At 32.1% G+C, this 24259-nt stretch overlaps 2 long non-coding RNA genes across 2 annotated transcripts in view; both read right to left on the bottom strand.

Annotated features, from left to right (window-relative positions):
- LOC127729082 (uncharacterized) overlaps positions 1–3817 on the bottom strand; it is a 131858-nt gene extending 128041 nt beyond the window's left edge. Inside the window, exon 1 of the long non-coding RNA XR_007994505.1 lies at positions 3803–3817. This is a non-coding gene — a long non-coding RNA (uncharacterized LOC127729082). The remainder of the gene's footprint in view (positions 1–3802) is intronic.
- An 8126-nt stretch (positions 3818–11943) lies between these two features.
- LOC127729087 (uncharacterized) lies at positions 11944–15023 on the bottom strand. The gene is made up of 2 exons (XR_007994511.1): positions 14931–15023; positions 11944–12578 (listed from the first exon to the last, which is right to left on the bottom strand). It is a non-coding gene; the product is annotated as an uncharacterized LOC127729087 (long non-coding RNA).
- Between the last annotated feature and the right edge of the window lie 9236 nt (positions 15024–24259).

Genomic DNA, 24259 nt, shown 5'->3' with positions numbered 1-24259 from the left:
AAAAAAAATGAAATCAACACTTTATAACTTTCAAGTGTCCGAAAGACTTTTCTGGATTTGTCATCTTCAGGAACGACGATACAACCACTAACAACTGTGCGTTGACTATAAATTAAAGTTTTGTACTTATGAACTTGACATTTCTATCATTGTTGTATACCTGATACGTTTTACCTTAAAGGAAATCTATCGCTAAAAAAATTTTTATGATTAGGTGCAGTTGGACATGATATACTAGTAGTTTAGTGCTTCTGAATGAAAAACAATAACAAATGTAAACATTTGATTTTTTTTTTAATTAAGTCTTTAAGGTAAAATTCGCCTTTAAAGACAATTTCTTTAAAACTAATAACTACAAAGGTAAATGTTGTATCAATTTGGTTATATTATGACATATACACACAAAATTGCTAACATCAAATTCAAAAGTTGTCCACTGCCTTTCTACAAATAATTGTTTACTGTCTATTACATCAAATTATTATTCATAACATACATTTCCTGTTAAAGCGTCTTGAACAAAATCACTATTATTGAACATATCGTCATGCTTTAGTTCTAGTACTAGTATTTAATTATTTACGAATAATTAAAAAGTAGCGATACCAATGAGCGTCATACACCATGTACACCTTTTTATATAACAATGCCGTCATTGAACATATGATATAAAGCAATGACCAGTAGAATAAATAGCAAAATTATGTGATTTCTTGAAAAATGTGATCCATTGTTTTCTATAACAAAAGATAAAATTTTCAAACCGGGTATAAAAAGGTCGTACATTGTTTAGTTTTTTTGTGTGTGTAATTGTTGACCCTACGTAATTTCGAAAATTCCTTCTGATAACCAGATAGACATTAGAAGTATGAAGGTCTGATACGTTATTTAATTAAACCAATTAATTAGGAGAAATAGTTGTCTTTCAAAAATAAAACTTCCAAGTAAGAATCGTACTGATGTAATGAGAATTACATTAACGGTTTTTGTCATTTTAATGTTATATTTAACATTGCCATAAAAGCGGGAGGTTTGACGAGCCACAAAACCAGGTTCAACCCACCTTCTTTTCTTAAAATGTCCTGTACCAAGTCAGCAAAATGGCCATTGTTATATTATAGTTCGTTTCTGTGTGTGTTGCTTTTTAGTGTTGAGTTTCTGTTGTGTCGTTGTTCTCCTCTTATATTTCATGTGTTTCCCTCAGTTTTAGTTTGTAACCCGGATTTGTTTTTTTTTTCTTAATCGATTGATGAATTTCGAATAGCGGTATACTACTGTTGCCTTTATTTAAGAGTTATCATGACAGCCCATCATCTCTACAGTTGCAACTCTTTTCCTAATTGAAAAAAAATAATAGGTGTAATAGGGTGTGATTTCTGGTTGTGTAGAAATCTGCATCACAAATGATATAATTGTTCATATATCAGTAAAATATATTTGGCAACCATGATGAATGCTCCGCCATATAACGAATGGCTTAAGATCCTATATTACATGTATGAATTTTATCTTGACAAAACCCTTGTCAAAATTGGAAAATAAATTTGCTTGAGACTTGTTGTCGGTAAAAAAACAGAACTTTAACAGCGCCGACTATCGAAATATTAAAACAGGACCTAAACAACCGCCAATGTGGGTGGTCAAAGGTTGCACTAGTAACAAATTTAGCCAAACATTTTTTTAATTTCTACTTCCAATCTCTTTAATTTTTTTAAATTATAACAAACTGTTCTTTCAGAAATTGTAAAATTTAATCTTTGATTTTTCATCATAGTTTTGAGTACAAATATAAAAATAAGAAAAATGCAGTACGATTGCCTATGAGAGAACTCTCCATTTGAGACTAAATGACGTAGAAGTTAGCAAATATAACTCACCGTTCGGTCTTGAGCAAAACACATTCTGCATAGCAAGCTATAAAAGGTTCCGAAATGACGATTGTAAAACAATTTAAACGAAAAAAACAGTTGGCCTGATTTATGCACAAAAACAATTATCAAAAAAACAAATATATATATGATACACAGCAACAAACGACATCCACAGAATTATATGCTCCTGACTTGGACAGGCACACACAGAATGCGCCTGAATAACCATGTTAATGAACGCCCAACCCTCACCTAAATCTGGGACAGTGGTACAACAGAGCAACACAAGAACTAACTAAACAAACAATAAAAGGATTAACTGCAACATACGACAACCACTAAAATGTTGACATTTATGTCTAATATTCTTGACTGGTTCAGCGTTAGATATACTATTTATATTTACATAACAGACCAGCTACTGACATTGGGAATGATAATATACCAATCGTTAGAGAATTAAGTTTTGTTAAAAAGCAAAAACATTTTAACAGAAAAATTAGTACGCTCTTCTGTTCAGTTTTAATGTGAATTTCTAGTCTCTTTGAATGATAGTATTTTCGAACATCAGGCAGACGCCCAAATGTACCGGAAAAGAGACATATAATGCACATACCATTCACCCCTTTTACAATCTTAATATTAAATACCAGTACATGCCTTAGGATATGTTTCACTTTACATTTGTTGGTCTTCAAAATAATATAATTCTATTACCTGTTCTGAGAGACACACAAAATGCTGGAGCATGGACGTACTATCTTGTTAAGAGGAAGTAAAGATATCCATGAGCGCATGCGATTAATCGATTTAAGTAATGACAGCTGTTTGCAAAATAATATTTTTTCACATAAATCCTATGAAGATGTTTTCTACAAGTTTATATACATGTACATATTGATCCGTAATCACAGGAGATGAAATGATAGATATGGAAATTTGTTAAAAAAAATCAAGGGGTTTGCCATTTGTTTAAATAATGTATGGTCCCAAAATGGATTAACTCCTGCAATTGACAGCGGCAAGTTTTATTGGTAAGGACAAATGTATGTTACTCTTTGAATTATCAGTATGAATTAGAAGACGAGTTTGGCAATAGTCAATGAGGCAGCAACCCGAGCAACAAAAATAACCAAAAGACATCAACATTAACTAACCATCTTGAGGTTTTGACAAATTCTATCAAAGATTATAGGAAGAAAGCCATCGTGCAAAATATATTGTTCATATTGACTGCCTTTGATAATTCAACATTTTATAAACAATAAATCTACAGAAAATGAACATATCAATGATTTTTCATCTCATCACAAAAGTCATTACTACTGGGCTGATGATAGCCTAAATGACAAAATGCCCGCCACGAATGGCATTGACCCATTGATAGAAAAATATCATCAAAGATACCAGGCTAATAATTTCAAAATTTAAATCTTTCATTTTTTATCAAAGATTCTAGTACAAGTTGACCATTATGTCTCATATTCTTTGACTGATTCATTGTTAGATATTCTATTAAAAATTGTATTTCTGAGCTCAGAAAAACAACCACCAACATAGAAGATGTAATCGAATGTATGCATAAAAAAAATTATTCACACCAACTGGTATGCCGATTCGTTATTGGGTGTATTTTCTAGTTGCTCTAATAAAGATAGTATTTCCAGGCATCCGTCACATTAAACAGACAACCAAATTAACGGAATATCAATATATTCGGTACAGACAATTTAGTTTTTTGGTAATTGGCATTCTCGGGAAAATCTTCTTTTAAACTTGAATGAAAAAAAGTTGACAATCAAATAATTCATTTAAAAAAAGCATCCTACAAAATTTGAATGATCGGTGCGTTAGAAGGATATTTTCGGTTTACATTTACTTATTATCAAAGCAAAATAATAATAAAATAAAAAATAAAATAATTGTATTACCTGTTTTCAGAGACAATCAAGTTGTTAACGCATTGAAGTTTTATATTGTTATGAGAAAGTAAAAGTATACATGAACGCATGCTGATTAATTGATTTAGGTAATGACAGCTGTATACAAAAAAGAACATTGAAAATAACTACATGATTTGTTACAAAAATCCAGTAAGTTTGTCTTTGTACATCTTCAAAATCACTTTACATGTTCATCTTCATAATGTCTGATTATCACAGAGGTTGTACGATAATTATCACAGAGGTTATACGATAATTATCACAGAGGTTATACGATAATTATCACAGAGGTTATACGATAATTATCACAGAGGTTGTACGATAATTATCCCAAAGGTTGTACGATAATTGTCACAGAAGTTGTACGATAATTATCACAGAGGCTGTACGAAAATTTGAATTTTGTTTAGATTTACGGTATTTTCGCGGTAGGTCCCCAAAAAAATAATTCTTCTATTCACAGCGGCCACTTTTATTGTTGGGGACAATTGGATGTAACAATATGTTTGAGTATGAATGAGAGTTCGGTTCAAGTCAATAAGACAACAGCTCAAACGACAAAAATAATTAAAAGACATTAACAATTTTAATGTTTTAACAAAAGTTATTATTACATACAGGGGAAGGTACTGTGCATTTTTGTACTTGTCGAAATCTGTCATTTATTATACTGACTGAATATTCGGATGTATTTTTCGTTTTCTTACTTGACGAATCTGGTCACAAACTGGAAAAACACGTGCATTGTACATTTTTTCACTCGACAGATCACCTGCACCTTAACTATTTATTTCTTGCAATATCGGTATATTTAATTTTTTGGCTTTTCAACATTTTGAATTGAGAATTTTTGTGTACACAATGGGTTTATGTTTGGTTATGTTGTACGCGAGAAAGAAGACATAGATATTCTGGCCGAATCGAATAAGGCTGTGACGTCGATACAAATCAAAATTAAATAAACTGAATGGGTCTATGAATACCTATGCTACATCAATCTTTAAAGACCCAAATGTTGCAAAACACATGTCCTAACTCTATGACAAATAAATTGTTGTCCCGGCAGATAAAGCCCCAAACAATATCGTTTGTTTGTGTAAATCACATTACATAAACTACTTGATACATGAATTAGGTATTGAAAATTCACTTGGAAACCCAACATATATCCCAACGACACTTACCAAGGAGGAAATCCTGGATAATCATAGGTCTGTTCTATTTTCCTTTGGAATTTCAACCTAAGATAAAGAACTGGGTCTTCCTTCACTATATTGGAAACCTTAACTACATAAGTGTCCTTACAAACAACGTTTTATTGCTGAGTCTTCCAAGTGCTCCATGAAACTTCTTTCTAAATTATTAACATCAATTTTATCAGCAATCAAAAAAAGGTATTAGTAGTATACCGATGTCCAATAGTCATAAATCAATTTAACTGGAACAAATCCGGGTCACAAACCAAAACTGAGGGAAACACATCAACTATAAGAGGAAACAAAACGGAAAAACAGAAACACTGAACTGCTTCAAAAACAAACGCCAACATACATAGAAACGGACTATGTGATAACAACTGCCATATTCCTGACTTGGGACAGGACATTTTAAGAACAAATGAGTTGAACCTGGTTTTATGGCTAGCCAAACCTCCCGCTTATATAACAATGTTAACAATACCGCTAAAATGACAACATTACGCGAAATGAATACAGTACAAATAAATGCAAGAACATTCAGGACAGAGAAATACATAAATAAATAATATAATAGTACATTTCAACATGTAAACCACAGAATAACAACGAACACCTAAAATAATTTACGACAGAACACAAATACAGAACAATAGAATAATAAACTTTGCGTCACACGAATGTATCAACGCTACAAAAAGTGATGTCACAGGTAAATTTCTAAAAATAGAATTTAAAAATAGGACCAAGCCTGCAATGGTGTTACCTGATGTATTTTCTAACCATTACAAGAATATTAATATAGAATTGTGTTAGTAATGGTGTAATTATTTGTATTTTATAAGCCAGGCTTCAAAGTTATTGTGAAACTACCTATTCTAGAGGCGGCGTGAATCAGATGTGAATACTAAACAATTCCGAAGATCTTTTTGAGTACATACAATCTAAGACTCTTTCCTCTTGCAATAGTATTGAAATATTTGACTTTTCTACACTTTACACAAGTATTCCCCATTCCAAACTAAAAGACAAATTGAAACAGTTGGTCCTGCTTTGTTTCATAAAAAAGAATGGCCTACGTAGATACAATTTTCTTGTCTTAGGGAGGGATAAATCCTTCTATGTAAAAAAAATCACTCTGATTCAAACAAGAAATTCTCTGAAACTGACATTATCAAGATGATTGATTTCTTTATTAACAACATATTTGTCACGTTTGGAGGACGTGTTATTCAACAAACAATCGGCGTTCTCATGGGTACCAACTGTGCTCCTCTTCTTGCCGACTTGTTCCTTTATTCATGTGAGGCTGACTTCATACAGAACTTCTTAGGAAGAATGAAACGAAGTTAGCAGTATCCTTTAACCTCACTTTCCGCTAAACAGATGATGTTATTTCACTAAATAATTCAACATTTGGTGACTATGTTGAACGCATCTATCCCATCGAACTTGAGATAAAAGATACAACAGTTAAGTTGGCCTCATATCTTGACTTACATTTAGAAATTGACAATGATAGTCGGCTGTAAACAAAATTTTGCGACAAAAATGACAAAAGAGATGATTTCAGCTTCCCAGTTGTGAACTTCCCATTTCTATGTAGCAACATTTCAGCAGCACCTGCATACGAAGTATATATCTCCAAATTGATACGATATTCCAGGGCTTGTACTTCATGTCATGATTTCCTTGATAGAGGGTTACTGCTCACGAGGAAGCTATTAAACCAAGAGTTCTCAGTAGTGAAGTTGAAATCGTCGCTTCGTAAATTTTACGGACGCAATCACGAGTTGGTTGACCGTTATGGAATATCCGTTTCACAGATGACAACGAATATGTTCCAATGGTCGTAACTACAATTCAGTCCCCTTTTCCCAGAATGTGATCTACCAAATTACACTTATCACTTATCAACAGGTCAGAAAAAAGAATAAATCGGCCAAGATTTTGAGAAATATTTTACTAATCTTGGCAGGAATAGTCTAAAAAAAAGGTCCTATATAAAAGTGATCCTCAATCCAATTGAATTACGGTCATAATAAAAACATGACTGCAGATGACTGAGGCAACTTTCATTTGATTCTGATTGGCCTTTATTCAAAATTATATACATATATGGTGTTATTTTCTTTCAGAACGATATGTCATTCTTCCGAAAAATCAACCCAGAGGATACCAAGTTTCAATGAAATATGCTTCAAGGCATAAAATAATGACCTGTGTAAGGATTTTATTTCCCTGATTAAAATGCAAACTATAATTTACTTAAACATTTGATTCGTTTGATTGTTATCGTGTGTTGTTGCCAACTAGGCGTTTACTTTTTAATATTCCATCTTTGATAGGTTCAACGCAGAAACAATCCTTTCCTCCGTTTATTAGACTGAAATACCAAAAATCGTCGACGCACATTTTAACTTTCGAAACAAATAATGTGAAGTTTTATTAATTTATCGCTACAATAAAGAGACATTATGTGAGATGAATTTAATAATGCAAATTTTTTCATAACACTTGTAAAGCAATCCAGATTTAACATATTCGCGTGTTGGATTTGGAAAATCTAATTGATTCACACTGTATTGGAAATCACACTTTGACCTACATGTATGGATATTCGTTTTTCGAGTTACATCTACATGTATCACGATTTCGTGCTCTCTTTGTGCCAGTTCTTAACTGTTTACATCTACATATACCTTTTACTCCATCAAATGATCTAATGACCAGATATTCTTATTTTCTATAGAAAAACAGCCACGTACTTTATAATGGGGTAGGGGAGTATAAAATTTAATCCTGGATCTCTGTCTAAAACAAAATTGTATTGGAACCCACCATTTTTTTTTAAAATGTCCTGTACCAAGTCAGGAATATGGCAGTTGTTATCAAATAGTTCGCTTCTATGTAAGTTGGCGTTTGTTTTTGTTGCACTTCAGTGTTCCTGTTGTTCCTTTGTTTTCCTCTTATAGTTGATGTGCTTCCCTCGATTTTAGTTTGTAATCCGAATTTGTTTTATCTCAATCGATTTATGACTTTTGAACACCAAAAGACCACCGGTATACTACTGTTGCCTTTATATATTGCCATTCAAAAGAAATTATTCTGAATAGTTCAAAAATTGTTGCAAAAATAAACGGAGAATGAGTCCACCCTGTTGCATATAACATCATAATGGGACATAACTTGAGAACGGTGAAATTGACGCTACCAAAATTCGAACTTGATCTGTGTTTTGTGGTGATAGGCATTGTGTATAAATAACATAACATTAATTTGAGGCAAACTAAAGTTAGAGAACAGAAACTAATTTCGGGACGTACGTACAAACGGACTGACGGACGTACGTACAAGGACAACACTCAATGCCCCACCGGTAACGGTGAGGGCATTATAATCTGCTTTTCGCGATAAAAATGTCATAAATTTTTTTTTAAAATAACATAGCATCTCCTTTCATCAACTTAGTTGGTACGATAAATTACTTACAAAGTGACTTGTATTTTTCATACACTGTTATCGGGCAGTAACTTGCTTCATGCAGTTACAGATATATTTTTATTGTGCCTGGATAAAAGATTTCTTAAGTTTATATCTTAATTAGTTAGTGAGTTTTATTTCACATTATAAATGAGCCGTAGGGCGTATTAAAACCTGAACGCATCAGAAAAGAATATCCCGCTTTAGTATGGTCGGTAAAATAGGAAGCAAATCCTGCAAATTTTTGCAGATATTAATAATTTTTTGACGGTATATATGTCAGATTATGCATATTTTAAGGTTTTCTTGTCGTATAACACACCTCGGGGTGTCAGGATTGCCCAAAGAAATACCTCCCGTAAACCTCTTCTTCTTCAAGGCGAAATGTGTTGAAGATTTAATTTAGGATAATGAAGTTGTGAAGACCATCTACAAATGATCCTCATTTAAATTTAAACGTGGCTTCAAGTAGCAATCTGATTCAAATCAACCAATTTGAAACAAAATATCATCTTTAACTAAAACACGAAATAATTTTAAACTTAAAAGGATTGATGATTGAAACACAAATTAATTCCCATTGAAAACCAATGAAAAATGAAATGTTCTTCTTCCAAAAAAAATGCTCAGCCAATTTTGACCAAACTTTTATGGACTGTATATATGAAAGATCTTCTACAAATGTTTTTTTTTTTTTGGTTATGATCGGATGAAAGACATTGCCAGTAGAGGAATCTTTAATTCCAAATTAAAACAAGAATGTCAGGTTACAGCAGCTTAATTGCCTATTCTCCTTTGCAAACATCATAATAATTCGCTAAAACAAGATAAAACCCTCAACATCCCTAGCCTAGGAATCTGCTTCTTATTGATGTGAAAAGGTTGTTTGGCCAGAATCTTAGGCTAACCTGTCCCAAATCAGAAACATCGATATATTGTCAGTGGTTCTTTTAATGGCTTCTTTTTTTAGCATTTGTTGTTGAAAGTCAATTTTAATAGTTTCCTTTTAATATTTACACATTTATAGACATGGAACTTAATATTTACACATTTATAGACATGGAACGATTAAGAGCTTGAAATTGTAAAGACAACTTACATATTGCATAGATACCTGACATTGTGTAAACACCTGTCTATTGTTCAAAACTATGTTATTTTTTGGTTATTTTTGTCGTTAGGTGCTGTGTCATTAACGCATACCCAACATCTACTTTTGGTTGATATCTTGGAAGGGATTCATGATCATGTGCTGTTATTTAAAGAATGTAATTGGAAATTTACTACACTAAATAGGATTTAATCAATTTTGAGGGCAATATACAATATTCAACAGTAAACAGGTGTAAATAAACAATGTCAAGCTCTACGTCGTCACAAACACAGTTAACCAAACGTCAACATAGGTTTCTTTTGGTTAATCGGGTCGTTATCTCAATGACTTATGTCCCAAATCTCATATCTAAAAGTAAACATAGGTATGTTTGGTTAATTGGGTCGTTATATCAATGTCTTACGCCCAATATCTCATATCTTAAAGTCAATACAGGTATGTTTTGGTTATTTGGGTCGTTGTCTCAATGACTTATATCCCAAATCTCATATGTTGACTTATGTACCAAATCCCAGATCTCAAAGTCAACATAAGTATATTTTGGTTAATTGGGTTGTTATTTCAATGACTTATATCCCAAATCTCATATATCGAATTCAATAAAGGTATGTTTTTGGTGAATTTGGTCGTTATATCAATATCTTATGCCCCAAATCTCATATATCGAATTCAATATAGATATGTTTTGGTTCTTCGGGTTGTTATCTCAATGACTTATTTTCCAAATCTCATATATCGAATTCAATATAGATATGTTTTGGTTAATCGGGTTGTTATCTCAGACTTATTTTCCAAATCTCATATATCAAATTCAATATATATATATATGTTTTGGTTAATCGGGTTGATATCTCAATGACTTATTTTCCAAATCTCATATATCGAATTCAATATAGGTATATTTTGGTTAACTGGGTCGTTATCTCAATGACTTGTGGCCTTCAATTTATCCTGGATTAATCAAATCAACAGCTTAACCTTTCTTAATAAAACGAGATATCGGCATAATGTCAATTACGTAGCTTGATAATTATAAGAAGTTAGGCAAGGGGTCTAGGACTTGCATGTGGAAATGCCCTTGAGTCATATACATTAAGTTATGTGTGCCATTGCAGAATAACTATGTAGTTGCGTTGCTGCCATGTTTGCCAGCCAGTCACCACAAAATAAGGAGGCTTGGTAAAGGAAATCTTAATCTTCGTATAATAATATGCCTTTCAGCTTTGGACGAGTATTTTGAATATTGACCAAAAAGAATCAATATTGCTTCTGGTTCCAACTGAAACATAATGAGTAAGAGATACTAATGTTGTTACAAACGTTATCACTGTAATTTACCATAATTAAAAGATAGAAGAACACAGAGTGGGCTAATATGATTGCACAAAGAACTAAACAATCAAGCCCATATACCAACAGACATTTGAAAATACCTTATAAAAATCACTTAATCCACGCATAAATATCATTTCCTCAGACCTCCAACCAGAACACACTCACGCATTATTCCAAATACTATAAAGAACTGGAGCTCAATACCACCATACATTTTAAACAAGATAGAATTCTCAACAGACAAAGTCAGATTATTTGCACATATTGTTAGCGCGAAGGGAGGGGACATTCGGATTAATCGCTACATGACGTATGCGCGGTGGAATAATGTCCGTCGGACCAGCCACCGTACCATAACAGATCAAGATCAAGATGTTAGCTGTAATTCTCCTACTTTATCTCTTCAAGTGATTGGACGAAAACATATCAATTAACGGACGACCTGGGACTACTATATGTGTAATAGAGGTCTATAAGACGACAGACTCCAGTGATAACAATAGTCCACAGCGGCTTATTGGCCTTGAACCATGTGAAATAACTGGAATTGTACATACGAATCTTCCAGTCTGTTTAGCAATAAGGCACTGCATCTAATATTGTGTGGAATGACTACAATGTTTCATATCAATTAGGACCATTCGATTAGATGTAAGATATTAAGGAGACAGCAAAGATGTACGACTATTTTCACTAGTTTTTTCCACAATCAACAACGGAGAATGCCGAAGAAGTTTTTACTATACCTCGGTCTTCTCCTAATAGTTGATAGCATAACTAAAGCGAGTACGATAAAATTTGATTGAAATTTACTGAGAAAATTAGGAAGGTCTTTGTTCTTGAAATGCACATTGACGCAACTCAAAACTATTCACAATATGGTGTTGTGCAAAAAGGCCAAGCCTTTTGCAAAAACATGGAACTAGATTATATTATACAATATACATATCATAATATCGGCCAATGAACTTTAACCACCAACAAAAAAAAACATTAATGAAACACGTATCTATATTTTTATATGTATTCATTTTTAAACAAATAAAGACGTTTTCTTTAAAGTCAAGGTAATGCATATAATTTTTTAATATTACGAAAAATGGGATTCTGATGATGGACAGCATGAAAATACAGGATACATGAGGACATGATCCCCGAACATTTACTTTTAAAAAATGTCAGTAAAAACAGTAAACATCAAACATTCAAATGATATGAAATATTACATGATTCCGCTGGTCTGTTAATTTCTGACACGATTAAATATCATTTAAAAAAAAAATTGAGAGAACATAGGAATCTTTAATGAAATGTCTGTTAAACTTATATTTCCGTGTGTTACTACCGGTTTTTCCGTCTGTGACTAATAGAACATCAAATCATATAAATCTTCTTCATCTTCCAGGGAGTCTAGTAGATCAAGATCTCGTCCTTTCCTGCATTTCTTCTTGCATTTACTATTATCTTTCCAACATTTATCAACGCACTTCTGTTGCTTTTTAATGCTGTTATTTTTAATTTTACACTCTCTTTGACATACTGATGTTTTATTATCGCAGCGCCCTCTGCAGGTCTGTTGAGCGTTAGATGTTATTAGCACCACCGCTAGGATCAGAACAATCAACATAACTTTGGTCTGCAAAAGACAACAATACAAAATACCTTTAATCAAGAACGACAAATAAATATAACCATTATTATACCCGAGGGTCTGGATGGGGTTTACATAATAGAGAATAATAAGCAAAACGTACAGAATATAGGGCAAAAAATATAAAGGATAGAAAAAAATTAGAATAGTCTTAAAAATAAATGAAGGAGTCTCATCCATACCCTCATATCTAGATGAAACATTATAAGAAATCAAATCAAATCAAATCAAATTTCTTTATTCCTAATTAAAGGTCCATTTAGAGCATATCACAAAGTTCATACGATATTTAAATAACAACATTTTGAAAATTAATTATTTCACAATAATTTTCACGCGAAACAACATATACTTGAGCTATCCATAGTCGGACTGAGCAACATTTGGAACGAGTGATGTTTTTTTTTTTTTAATTTGAGTAGCAGATGAAAAAAATCTCAAATGAATTAATTGTGAGAAAGTGTGTTGACCTATGGATGATATTTGGTTGTTTTTGCCTTTGGTTTTCCAAAAACAATCAGGATTGTTACAGATACTTTTTTTTCATTTAAACGTCAACGAGACAAAATTGAAACAAGACCACAATAAATAGAAAAAAATAGTTTTTTTTTTTTTTTTTTTTTTTCGTTTATTCCTTTTTTTTTTTTTTGTCTCATTGGCAATCACACCACATCTCCCTCATTATGCTATTTTGAAAGCACCATATATACAAGTTAGAAGTACAAGGTTTTGTGTACCCTTAATTCTATACTATGGTACAAATATATATGCCAATGAGATAACCTCAACCGATGTCAGCATACGGTGGTCAACAATAGTCAACTGTCTATTCGATGAGTCAAGGACTATGAATATCTGACAATATCTACTTTATTAGTAGGAATAGGATCTCAGGTTATGGCAAAACAGTCCAGTGTTTTCAATTATATGAAACAAAGGTGGATGCTTCAAGCTGGTTCCTTTTTCAGAAGAGTTGCCCAGAGAAGATATTATAATCTGTATAGACAAAATAATATAGTGAGGGTCTGGAGGGGTCTTTATTTCTGTATTCTTAAAAAATCGTATTTTTTCTTTATTCTTTAATTTTTTGTCCATTTTTCTAATTCTTTATATTTTTTGCCCATTATTCTCTATTCTAAAAACCCCACCCATGTCCTCAAATAATGGACCTTTCGTACTTGTATGATTGGAGACAAAAAAAAAGGTTTCCAGTTTTGACACAATATGAATTGAATATAACTCAAAAGTTTTTAAAAATGTTCCTAACCACGTGACGTTAAGTAAATAACAATCAATCGATAAATTTGGTTTATCGCCTGGTAAGTCCTATAATTACATACTAGTCAGCAATCTGTTATGGACTATTATTATAAGAGGACTTTATCATAATCGGAAGATGGAAGCGACGCCGTCGTTCGTTTATGGACTCGATCAAATATATTTTGTTCAAACATTAAAATTCAAAGATAATTTCTATAGATTTGGACATAAAAATTTCGCTATTTTGTCTCATATCCAATATCTATTAACTTATGTTGTGATTTTCGGGACTGGACTATTGATTCTAACATTTTACTAGGCAGGCTTATCTATTTCGATTTTGTGTACAATTATATCCAGCACTTTGTGGGAAAGAATATTCATTTTCAACCTGCCTTGAGCATTATTATTTATTATCCGTCCTTATCCGACCAGAATAATATTCATTTCTAAAACCTCACAAGTTCTCCTACATATACCTCCCAAAAAAAAAACAAATAGTCGTCACTTGATTTCCGTGTCAAATTGCATTTTATAAGCACCACAAAGTCAATTGTCTGACTTGGAGGAAATTTGAATTTGAAATTTTACACCATTTTTAAGTTATCTATTATATATTTAGCTACTGACGCATGTAGATGAGGTTTGATGTTATGCAAATCTTTAACAATAGATATTTATAAGTAAATATTGTTGAGGGTCCTACGGTGACATATAGTTGCTTAAATCAGCTTCATTTTGACTCTGTTGGAAGGTTGTCTCAGTTGTAGTCAAACCACATCTCCTTATTTTATATAAAACAATTTCATTCTTCCCTAGTATTATTATCGCTGGGTAAAATATGTTCCTTAGATCATAAATTTGACAATGCTTTTTTCTGAACCATTCTGCATTTATGTCAAATCTAATTCCGTCAAAATTGATTAAAAAAGTCGTTACTACTAAAATGGTACCGTATAGTGACCATTGTTTTATTTTTTTATTGTTTTCTCGGGTTGCTTTCTCATTTACAAGTACCCAACGCTTCTATCAATAAATATTCTTATGAAAAAAATGATTAAATATTAAGAGGCCTACCTGCATATTTCTTCTTTGTCAAATGTTGAATTAATTATGACACACTTGTCAGTGAAACTTACTTATATTCTGGAAAAATTGCTTTAAGCTCCCTTAAAATCAATTACCACAACGTACTCTTAAATGCATCGTTTTATCAGCTCTTCAAGGTTTGTATTAGGATTTTTATTTCCAAATATTTTGGCCTATAGCATCACTGAAGTGACATTAATTGTCACTTTGAAATGCACATCTGCTGTAGTAAAATTGGTACCGTTTAATAATTGTGTATGAACCTATTTATCTATATCATTAAACTCAAGGGCAACACTCGATTGCCATATGTGCTGCGAAACATATGTATCTACATGTAATCTAATCTTAACATCAACGCATCTTTGATGACGTTATGATACAAACCCAAAGGCTATTAACAGTGTACATGAATACTTATATACGGTAGAACAGATTTTTTTTTTAAAGTCCTGCCCGTTATTTTTACGAGAACAAACTATCAATACATTTCAAAAGTAATCCATTCAAAAGTCATGAATTTTATTATCCGTATTTGCAGCGGACAAATAAAGCTAAAGTTTTACGATTGTTTTTTAAATTTGCTCAAAAATAAAATAATTTGTCATCTATATCAGAAAAATACTGAGTACCAGATGTAAGACCTAACTGAATTTATATTCTTTCTAAACTGATATAATCAATGATGATATTAGAGTTCACCTTCTTTTTTTTTGGAGGGGGGGCGGGGGGGGGGGGGGGGAATTCCCGATCCACTATTTAAGTTTTCTTAAAGATGAAAAGATCAAATACTGAAATTTTTACATGACACTTAGACTGCTTAACATTTCGAGGTTCAAAAGGTGAATAAATACTTCGATATTTTTGCTATGGCTTGCCAAACTGTCACTACCCCAAAAAAGATCCGAAGAGACTGTATGTTGTTATATATCGAATCGTTTAGTTTTCTATTATTTCCTGGTTTTGATTTTGTCGTTTGGTTATTTTATTACAGTATACGCATTATCTCCTTTTATTCCTAGGGAAAAGTTTAACTGTGAAACAACTAAATTGTCTTGTTTTATTACTTGGGAAAAGTTTAAATGTGAAAAATCTAAATTGTCTTCTTTTATTCCTAGTGAAAAGTTTTATGTGAAACAACTAGATTGTCTTCTTTTATTCCTAGTGAAAATTTTTATGTGAAACAACTAAATTGTCTCCTTTATTCCTAATGAAAAGTTTTATGTGAAACAACTAAATTGTCTCCTTTTATTCGTAAGGGAAATTTTAAATGTGAAACAACTAAATTATTTCCTTTTATTCCCAGAGAAAAGTTTAAATGTGAAACAACTAAATTATCTCCTTTTATTCCCAGGGAAAAGTTTAACGTGAAACAACTAAATTGTCTTCTTTTATTCCTAGGAAAAAGATTAAATGTGAAACAACTAAATTGTCTCCTTTTATTCCCAGGGAAAATTTTAATGTGAAACAACTAAAATACCAAATTCTTCTGCTCTATACAATTTTTATTCTAAATGCTGTAAATTGGTGAAAATATTATCGTTACTTTCTAGTCATGTTGCAAGCAATAAGCTTCTTTTAAATAAGACATTTTTTTTTTAAATACATGGAATGGTAAAATGCTATAAAAACAATAAATATAAAATATACTCATAGAAGCACGTAAATTGACAACAAATTGTTATATGGGTCAATTTCAAAAAATGTCGAATTTTAAGTACACCTATGCTAAAGATTTTATTTTTAATAGAAAATGCAGTTGTAAGTGTTTAAATGCAAGTTTGTAGGCTTTATGAGTTGGGACAATAATAATAAACACGACTAAGATCTATATTGATAAGATAAAAATATATTTAAGTCCGATTTTTGCGTAATTTATGTACGTACAGTGTCAGGGTAATACATTTTAATTAGGTTTTTTCCCCTATTTTCTGATTGCCTTTACTTCTACTAAATGAACTATTTCAGAAGGTTAATGATAACTCTAACGAAAAATCTCAGCTTCTTTATCATTTATGTAACATTTTACTACAAACTAAATTCAATCGGCGTACATGAAATGCATGTCTATCCTGTTACCGATACTAGTAATATTGTTTCTCCCTATGAATATGGAACTGTTCAGTGGGGATTTCATAAGCACAAAGTATCTAAAAAATTAACACAGCACGTTTCTTGCATAACAGTGTAGAGAAAAGAAAATTCAAGACATCAAATGAAAAAAAAAAAGAAGTACCCTTTTTTCATGTCTATGCTGTCACCAAGACCATTATTAATTCAACAATATTATACTTGTAAAACATGCAATTTACGTGTTGAAAACCAAAATCACAGCAGAAAAACATTATTACTGCATCAAAGGAAATGTTTGGTTGTTTGGACTCATTTAAAGGTTACAACGTCTTAATCTTTGCAATTTAGCATATACAAAATGCAACACTGCTATCGGTACAGGATAGACAAAACGGGTAAAAGGAACTTAATATGGTGCTATATCGTTAACGTACGTTCCTGTTACCAAAATTCAAAACGACAAAAGTTAACCAAAATGCGAAAGAATTACTTGATGTTGGGTTAATAAGAAAGAGAAAAAAAAATACTTAGTATGAAAATAAGGAGATGTGGTATGTTGCCAATGAAAAAACTGTTCACCAAAGTTCAAATGAAGTGGATGTAAGCAATTATGGCAAAAGTACGGCCTTCAACAATGAGAAAACCCCATGACGTATAGTCGGCTATAAAAGGTCCCGACAAGAAAAATATGAAACAATTCAATTGAGAAAACTAAAGGCCTAATTTATAACAAAACAATTTACGAAAAACAAATATGACAAACATGAACCAAGGACAACCACTGAACTACAGGCTCCTGACTTGGGACAGGCACATAAAGAACGTGGCGGGGTTAAACATGTTTGTGAGCGCTCAACTCTCCCCTAACCTGGGATAGTGGTGTTACAGCACAACATAAGAACAAACTATCAAAATCAGTTGAAAAGGACTTAACTCATCAGATCGATACAAAGCAGAAAAACATCTAACAAAAACACAGATCGGACGCGGCAGGGTATTTATACATCCCCACAACAAGAAAGACACTAAGTACTGATCTGAGAGTACTTGCGGTTACTGACAGCTAGTTCAAAACCAATAACAGCTAATAAAAGAATCATGCATCTAAGACTAAAATATCAATCAGTACACATCCAATATATAATGGATTTAGTGTAAAGACGTCACTAACAGTCCGGGAAGAACATGACCTTGTGCAATGCCAAAATATAGGCATAACATTATGAATTGCTATCTTAGACTTATGTTGCTGGTAGTTATCTTTTTAACCTTAAACCCAATTCTTAGAGGTATTTTTCAGTACAACCTGGAAAACTGACAAATAATCTATCATTACACACAATAAAAAAAAAATATAGAATATATGGCCTTGAAAAACAAGCTTAAAATTTTGTCGAAACCTTTTCTAAACAACCCCAAATTTCTTTTGAAAACAGGAGGGACAATTTAACAAGATTGCTTATTTTTATATGTTGTTCCATAAATATTGTTTGTTTTGGTTTTCCTATGAAGAGGGTCGTTTAAATAGTAACTTTGATTCAGTTTTGCAAAATGACCCATATCTTTAATACTTTTATAGAATATTCAAAAATGAAAATGTATATTTGTTTTCGAAAATTTAAAAATACTTTTAATTCTAGAAGTTAATGATACTACAATGTAAGATTAGAAAATATAAGATGTGTTTGCATATTTAAAAAAAAAAGATATCTTCTGCTTTTTTTACATGGTCCAGCGACTATTATATGTATCGAAATCGAAAGGCTAACAAATACGTTTTTCTATGATGTGTTTATTCATTAACATTTAACTCATTTTGTAAAATTATATATCTTTTTATAACCTCTTAATGTGTTTTTATAGTATATAGTCTGAAGAAGTTTAACAAATAGCCATTAGGTAAGCGCATATTCTGGGATGCTTTTATCTGCCAAGTACATTCTTATAATGTTTTGGGATTCTGTTATCTACCAAGTACATAGTTCTCATGTTTTGGGATGCTATTATCTACCAATATAAATAAGAAGATGTGGTATGAGTGCCAATGAGACAACTCTACATGCAAATCACAATGTATGAAAAGTTACAATTATAGGTCAAAATACGGCCTTCAACACGGAGCATTGGCTCACTTCGAACAGCAAGCTATAAAGGGCCCCAAAATGATAGTGTAAAACAATTCAAACAGGAAAACCAACGGTCTAATCTATATAAAAAAACGAGAAACGTGAAACACCTATGAACCACACCAACAAACGACAACTACTGAACAACAGGCTCCTGACTTACGACAGGTGCATAAAAATGCAGCGGGTTTAAACAGGCGCCAACCTTCACCCTAACCTGAGACAGTAGTGTAACATTACAACATAAAAAGACACACTATAAAATATCAATTGAAATGACTTAACTCGATCAAAAAGACATTACATTCTTCTGTTTTGGGAGTGCATTTTCTCATGTTTTGAATGCTGTTATCTACCAAGTACATTCCACTCTTTTTTTAGATGCTGTTATCTACCTAGCACGTTTTTCTCATGTTTTGGGTGGCTTATATTTGCCAAGAACATTCTTCATATGATAATATTTCTATATCACTACAAATAAACAGTTGACACATTCAGAAAAAGATAATCTGAATAATAGCCACATTGCTAATTAATTCAAGTCGCTGGACCAAGAACTAGGGTAGGGCCTCGAAAAGGTTAACAAATTGAGATGAACAGACAGTAATGTAACTTTATAGAACATATTGTTGTCTAAGTAGCTGCTATCAAACTAATTTAAGCAGAAAACTTAACGTTGAAAATTGCTACCGCATAGCAACCTATAAAAATCCCCTAAATGACAACTGCAAAACAATTCAAACGAGAAAAAACTAAAACGGCCTCATTTATGTATAAAAAAAATAAACGAAAAACATATATTCATTCCATGTAAATCTAGACTATGTCCTGGTGAAAAAGATAGACAACAGTTGTTTACCGGTTTTCAAATCATATTGCTATTATTTTATAGCTTCCTCGTAACTCATTTGGAGCAGTTTTTGTGTAAAGTACACACGTCAGCTAATGACGTCCGTTATAGTGTGAATATGCACAAGCGTAACGTACGAGTGAAGATGTGTAAACACAATAAGAGGGGGCAGAAGGTATGTTTCTGCTTAGAAATTGGATGTTGACGATTGGAAAATTGAAATCATCACGTTTGTCATAGATTCTAGTTTGAAGTCATCCATCCCTGTCAATCTCTATTTTCGTTTATAAAATTGTTAAGTTCCCAATTGAAATCATTTCTTTCAAATATTTGTTGTCAGATATACAAATGCAAATGTGTAAGAAATCAATTTTAAGTGTCGTAACCTATCCTTTAAATGAAATAAGAAATAACGCATGATTTGATAAACTACATCTATGTTTTTGTAAGCTTCAGTTGTACATACAATGCTTACGTTTTCTTATTCTCGTTAAAAAGAGACATCCACGCAATAAATGAAAACAATGAGACGAGAATATTGACGAGCGTTTTCTGTTGAACGTTTCAATAGATATTTTAAATTATTGAAATTTGAGACTTAAAATTTAATACCGTTTTAATAGAAAAATTATATAACATTCAACTAAAATCCAAATGAAAAGGAATTTTAACGTGTAAAGTAAAGTAATTATTACGACATTCAAATCGAAATAATGGTTTACAGTTTATCAAATGTATTACAGTGATGTTTAAATAACTTCCTATACAGCGTTACCAATACACACATAGTAAAGAGAAGCTGTATTATTTTGGAATCGAAAGTAAAACTGACCAAATGGTAACTATAAGTGCGACTTTGTATGTATTTTATCTTATTTTCATGTGCAAATGCATAAAGCCATTTTATTTTATTTAAATCTGTATGAAATACTCTGAATGCATATTTTCAGTAAAAAAATAGACGAGTACATTTCAATTACAGATAATTCTAGATAAATAAACTGATGAAATATTTTTTGCAATTGAGGTGATATAACATGAACAACATGAAAATAACGAATGGAACGGTAGCCTATCAATATAACCGAAACAAAAAAAGATATATACAATTAATAAACAGCATAGAAAAAGACAACAATTGATTGAATATGCCTTGACCAAGAACGAATGACCTGAACAGAGATTATGAACGATCTACAACAAACAGTCAATTCTTTAAAACAGGTTGAGAATTCAAATAGCACATAATAAATTTCGTGCATCCGATGCGATTTTCTTGATTAACCCTCATCAGGTACGCTCACACCAAACAATTTGAAAACCAGAAATGATAAATACTTATTACGTCAGGATGATCAACTTTGCCTTAGGAAATTGAAACCATTTAGTTAGTTTCTAAACAATTTCTAAATTCATCAACAAAGGATTTAATCAATTATGTTAAAATCATGTAAAAGAGAGTCGAAAGATACCAAAGGGAATTCAAACTCATTAGTCTAAAACTTGACAAAAGACGAAAAACGGTTAAAAGACTCGGTATACAAAACAGTTACACAACAACTGAGCAACACAAAAAACCGGGGGTGATCGGTTGAAGTACCGAAATACCGAAAGATATTAAACTACTTGTATGTTAAGGGCCAAATATAAACTTGGAAATTGAGAAGGCAGTATTGGAACGACAGAAAATTTAAGCTACGAAACTGCGATTGAAAGAGCAAAACAATTAAGAAACAAGACAACCACAGACTGAATTTCACACTTACGGCACGGCTAATCAAGAGACAACAGCAGGTTACCGATTTTCAAATATTGTAAATCCTAATAGAAAATACATTTTTACTAAAAGAGTCGCAAAGAGTCCAAACAGAGGAAGACAAAATAGTTTTATCACGTATACCTCTCAAATGGAATACAAAACGTTTTGGGGAAAAGATGATAGTTACATGTCCAGCAAACAGGAACTAAGCAAAATGATAGATCCAAATAAGACATATATAGAAGCAACAAGTCTATATCTGGAAAGAGATATAACGTTTTTATCAAGGAAAGAAAGAGAGACAAGTTAATAGGATAAACCAATAAACAAAAAGACTGGAAAATTCAATCTTATTTTTATAGCTAACATCGTTAAATTATTTAGAACTTATAATTCAATAGCTTGAATATAATCAAATGTAAAATTATACTGTATTTACTACGAAAAGCATTTTTTTCAGATACAAAAACACTCGTAAATAGAATTAAGAAAAGTTCAGTTCGAAACTTTAAGGATCTAGCACATAACTTGTCGATTGCAAAGGGGCTTTTGCATTCAAGGCAGATAGTCTAGTTCAGAATCTTCCATCCAAAACAATATTCTGAAAAAAACAGACCAACCTAGGATCTCTTTAATGCAGTGAAGAAGTCAGACACAAGTAACTTCTGTGGCACTAAACACAGACAAGAGGTTTTATACATCCGGTAAAAGTCAACGTTTAACCTTTGTTAATGCGCTTATCTATGAAAATATTAATAATCCCAAATCACATCTGACATACAATTGAATTTTTCACTTTAATTTTGTTAAAATAAATTCGAATGATCAAAAATTTGGAAAATATCCTATTTTTTGTGTGTTTTTTTTCAGCATTGTACTGCCGTTTAAATGGATTTTTGTGCAATTTTAACTGTCTCCTTTTCTTAGCGAGGGGCATCGGTGGTCGATTGGTCTAACTACTAATGCATCACTAGCCTGTCAACACAGAGGTTGTGAGTTCGAATTCTGCACGTGCCAGGTGCATTCGACTCCAATCTTAATTGACTAGGATATTCAATTTTCCTGTCGAAGGTCGGTGGTTCTCTCCGGGCATTTCGGCTTCTTCCATCAATAAAAACTGACCGCCACGAAATAGCCAATAGTGCTGTAAGTGGCGTTAATCACCAATCAATCAATCTTCTTCGCGACTTGTTCCTTTATTCATATGAGGGAGACATACAATAACTTTTCAGGGGAAATGAACATAATCTAGTATTATCCTTTAATTTCAAGTTCCACTATTTAGATGATGTCTTCTCACTTAATTATTCAAAGTGCGGTTACTACAAGTATGTTGAATGCATATATCCCATCGAACTTGAAATATAAAAAGCACAGATACAGTTAAGTTTTACTCATATCTTGACAAACATCGGGAAATTGACAATGAGGATTTTTTTAGAAAATTGAGCTCTACGACAAAATAGATGATATAAGCTACGAATTGTGAACTCTCCATTTCTATGTAGTAACATTCCAGCAGCCAATGCTTATGGAATATAAATATCCGAGTTGATACGATATCACTGACCTTACGTTTCCTGTAATAAGTTTCTTGAAAGAGGGTTGCTGCTTACAAGAAATTATTAAACCAAGGGTCCAAAGTGGTAAAGTTGAAGCCATCCCCTCGAAATTTTAACAGATGCCATTCCAAATTGGTTTAAAGTTTAAACATATTCTATTTGCAAAATATTACAAAAAGGATTAAACACAAGTAAGTCCAACTTAAATCGTCTTCTTATTAATTACAATACTAATCTAATCAATAGAATTTCATAGCATGCAAATATCAAATTTATTATTACATAATTCTAATCAGAGAGCATATTAACGAATATTATAGAAACGGGAAAAATTTGGACGAAAACGATGAGAAAAAATATGCATGTGTGTGTGTGCGTGTGTGGGGATCACTACATTCAGATTATTAGTATACACATGATTTAACAAGGAACCTCATATAGTCTGTTTTCCCGAGTTGGTTATGGATTAAAGAATATCTTTTTCACAGATGACTACGGATATGTTTCAATTTTCATAACCATAATTCCGTTCTTTGTTCCTCGAATGTCACTTCACCGAATTAGACTTGTCACCTTTATACTTACATGAGCAACACGACGGATTCCACATGTGGACCAGGATGCTAACCCTTTGTGCACACCGAAAATCAAACCTGCTAGGATTTAGTGCTCTTTGCTGTTGTTTGTAGACTGTTGTTTGTTTTTACGTCATTTTGTTTTGTTTTTGCCATGGTGTTGTCAGTTTGTCTTCGACATCGGAGTTTAAATGTTTCTTTGGTATCTTCCACCTCTCTTTTAAAGTTGAATATTTACATTTACTAGATATATAACAGTTAATTATCTTTCTTAAAAGAAAAAGAAGTATGTACCATTTACAAATACTTGCAACCCAAACAGAAATTCGCATTGAGACAACTTCATTATTTTGGTCTTATAAACAATTCTAT

The sequence above is a fragment of the Mytilus californianus genome, unplaced genomic scaffold (assembly GCF_021869535.1).
Source record: "Mytilus californianus isolate M0D057914Y unplaced genomic scaffold, xbMytCali1.0.p SCAF_2, whole genome shotgun sequence".
NCBI lineage: Eukaryota > Metazoa > Mollusca > Bivalvia > Mytilida > Mytilidae > Mytilus > Mytilus californianus.
The sequence above is the reverse complement of the archived record's forward strand: the minus strand, read 5'-3'. Positions and strand labels throughout refer to the sequence as shown.